The following is a 4,164-nucleotide window of genomic DNA, read 5'->3' as shown; positions in this document are numbered from 1 at the left end:
GAAACACTGATTTCCAAAGTGGTTGCACAAGATTGCATTCCCACCAGCAATGGATGAGTGTACCCCTTCCTCCACAGCCTCTCCAGCAAAGGCTATCATTGGTGTTTTTGATTTTAGCCATTCTGACAGGTATAAGATGATATATCAAAGTTGTTTTGATTTGCATTTCCCTGATTGCTAAGGATGTTGAGCATGACCTTAAGTGTCTTTTGGCCATTTGAACTTCTTCTGTTGAGAATTCTCTGTTCAGTTCAGTGCCCCATTTTATAGTTGGGTTGATTAGCATTTTAAAGTCTAGTTTCTTGAGTTCTCTATATATTTTGGAGATCAGACCTTTGTCTGTTGTGGGGTTGGTGACTGAACTGCCTTTGAAATTTCTTGCTTTGTGGAAATGTCTGCTGGAAACTCTGGGAATGTAGGCCAAAGATGGATGCCCCAACGGTACAGAGGAACTTTGGGTGACTGTCCAGGCAATGAGATGTCTCTGTGATTTCTAGAGTTTTGTAAGTTGCCTACTTCTCATTTACTTAGGTAATATTATATCCTTCTGGAGTTGATGGAGTTGAAGAATAGATAGATAGTTATAGTTGTTTTCCTTTGTTATAATAAAAGATAAAATAGATATAAATATTGTAACTGTAATTCTTGCTTGATAACTGTTTTGTTATATGTAATTTTACTATGTTAAAGTTAACACCTTCCTTTTTAATTTAAATATAAAAGGGGAGGTAATATGGGATTCCCCTCTATATGCTGTAAATACCATTGGTTATATAAAGAAACTGGCTTGGCCTGATAGGGTAGAATAGAGGTAGGTGGGGAAAGCTAAACTGAGTTCTGGGAGAAGGAAGGCGGAGTTTAGTGAGAAGCCATGTAGCTCCACCAGAGACAGATGCCAGAACCTTAGCCAGTAAGCCACAGCTATATGGCAATACACAGATTAATGGAGATGAGTTAAATTAAGATGTAAGAGTTAGCCAACAAGATGCTAGAGCTAATGGCCAAGCAGTGTTTTAAATAATATAGTTTCTGTGAGATTATTTCAGGTCTGAACTGCTACGCAACCGGGGAACAAACAATTGGCCTCCTTATAACAATGGGTAATTGTCATTGTTTGGAGGTGTTGGCTAGAAGCTGTTATTAGTCATGGTCAGGGAGGACATTAATTTAAAAAGGTTATATCCAGAGATCTTGTTCTGAAAAGAAAATGGGTGGAATACAGGAATATATGATAAAAGAGTGGATATTGAATTTTCTTTTAAACAAAAAATACCAACTATTAGGCTCAAATATTTTATATTAGTATGGGTTTTTTATGTATATACCAATTCAATGTTATTTTTGTTATACTGTATTATTGTTTAAGGTATTGTACCTAAACAGCTCATTTAACAATGTAATGTAAAATTCTAGCCCTTAAAAGTTACTATTATAGACTTTTTATGATAATTAACAAATACAGATTAGTGGTTAGTCATCTACCAATCAAATTTATGACCATATTAATTATGTTTTAAAGGTTAAATAGAGATATATTTTAGATAGATAGGTAGTCTTCAAGCACTGCAGAGAACAACAGAAAATGCCATTTAAGATTTTTAATGACATAAGGCTTTTCAAGACAGTGAGACATGTTCATTCCTGGTAGCACCAATCTACTTCAAGAAAGCATGATAGTCATTGACAGATCTATGGAGTTTGTTTTCATTTTATCAAAGTTAACTACTGGAAAAGAAACTGCTCTTGCCTTGACTCTTGACAGTATGTTGTTGAAACTGGACAAGCAGGACATAAAGAATGTAGTATATGGATGTTTCTGTCCCACCTGGTCCAGCAATCATTCAGTCTGAAAGAAACACACAATAACAATTATAAACTGTGTGGCCTATTATGTCAGGCTTATTATTAACTAGATCTTACAAGTTAACACATAATTTTTATCTATGTTAGCCACATGGTTTGTACTTTATCAGTGAGACATTCTCATCTTGCTTCCCCTGCATCTGGATGCTGACTGCAGACTGAGCCTTTGCCGGCACCCTGGCCCCAGTCTACATTTTATGCACTAGAACCCAGTTCGCGAGCTTCGGGCAAAGGGCTTGAGGTTGAGAACACAGACGCAGAGACAGACTGACAAGCAGACCTTTAAACATTGATAACAAAGTCCCCCTTTATTAGCACCATGCAGGCTTAAATACACTGTAGTCAATGGCCAACAGGTGAAAATCCCAGCCTCTGATCCTCTAAGCTAGGCACAGCGTCTAGTAACTTCAATTAGAAGGTTCTAGGAGGGAAGAGCAGCTGAAGGCCAGGACTCATTAATCCCAACATCCAGCTGAAGGCCAGGACTCATTAGTCCCAACAAACCTTTCCTCTTCTTAGAATTATCCTAATCTCATCACCCTGCCTATATTCCTGCCTGGCTATTGGCCAATAAGCAATTTATTAAACTAATATGAGTGACAAATCTTTGCAGGTACAAGACCATTATCCCACACCACTTCCCCCTTTTTATTTACAAAACAAGAATTCTGTAACTAATATCCTTTGTTTAGCCTTTTTTTCTGAGCATGATCACTAACAACTTGTAACCAACACTCTAAAAAAAGACAAATATCCATAGTCCAGTTTTTGGGAACGTGAGTGTAGTTTTCTAGGCTACTTTCTGATGATTTGGGGAGCTGATAATCTTGTGGAGACGTAAGGAAAATTTACGATTATGTTGAAGTCCTGACTGGGGTTTTCTGTGAGTCAGTATCATCCAAACCCTCCTTAGGTCCTGGGGATATAAACTGCCAGTCTTTGTATGGTTGGATTCAGTGCTGTCTCTGAGAGCTTGTCACAACCAGTTAAATGAGAATCACTATGTAAGATGTTCCAGGAGGTACATTATAAGACAGTTTCATTTGGGCTGAGGTGGCAGATTTCAAGTTATCGTCTGGTGAAGCCCATTAGAAGGCAGGGTAACTCTATTCTAACCTTGCTTTCAGTTGAAAGGATGAACAGAGACTTCTGGCAGGAAGGAGGTTTACATGGCTAAGATTTCGATAATGTGATCTTTGTTCTTGAAAATCTGGGGTTTGACATCCTCTTGTGAGTTGAGTCAACTGAGTTATGGGAAAGGAAATGTCTCACTTCCTTGTGCACAGAGATGGTGACAAAGATGCACATGAATATGGTAGCACAGGCACACATGCACAGAAACACAGGGAAACACAGTGTGCGAGGATATATGCAGTGGGAACCCAATGACAGATAAAAATGACTGAGCCATTATACCCTCCCTTCAGGATGTCTTCTGAAGAATTGTGAGCTTTCCCTGCCCTAAACTTCATTTCCTCCCTTCCTTCCTATCATCTCTAGAATCAAGGAGAAGTAGCCAGAACTTGGGGTTCTGCCTCATGCCAGGACACATCTTGCTTACAATGAATGTATAAGGGCAATAGCAATCATTTGAGCCCCAGAGTAACTGCAGCAGCTGTCTGCATAGATCAGCACAGATTAGCTGCTGAGCTATAATTCTGTATCCACCTGTTGGGCACTTTTCTTGATATTTTGGTATTTGGCTTCTTAGATTCATAAATTATATCTTGGACAACCAGCTACATAGATCCATGGCTTGGAACTTGTACCTCCAGCATCACACAGGAAGAGGTTTAGTCCAGTTTTGTTAGGCCTGATAACTACAGGCTCCAGCAGAGTCAGATGCTGTGGATAAAGTAAGATCTCCCCCTCACACAACTTTTCTTACAGAAACTCAGTCTAAGATTGCAGCAGGGACCCAAAGATCACAAGAACCATGAGTACTTTCACTGATCTTGGAGCCCACACCGTAATCCACACCTGGTGAGGCAGAAGGTTCAGCAGGCTGTACTCTGTTCACATAGGAAAACTCTACAAGTTAGACAATTCCAGTGGCCTCATTCAGGATTTTATGGGTAAGTTACATGCTATTTTGATGTATTTCCCATCCCCATTTTACACAACCCTTGGAATTTTTCTGAATATACTCATGGTTGCTTTCTCAACATCTCAAAAACTGACATACCACATAAATAATACTAAAATGCTTTTGGCTCAGCCCTCTTTATTATTCATATCTCTCATTCCTTTGATCTTAGGATTGCTCACACATTAATTTATCTTTGATTTGGTTTTCTACAA

The sequence above is a fragment of the Microtus ochrogaster genome, chromosome 5, assembly GCF_000317375.1.
Source record: "Microtus ochrogaster isolate Prairie Vole_2 chromosome 5, MicOch1.0, whole genome shotgun sequence".
Lineage (NCBI taxonomy): Eukaryota > Metazoa > Chordata > Mammalia > Rodentia > Cricetidae > Microtus > Microtus ochrogaster.
Note: the sequence above shows the minus strand (reverse complement) of the source record.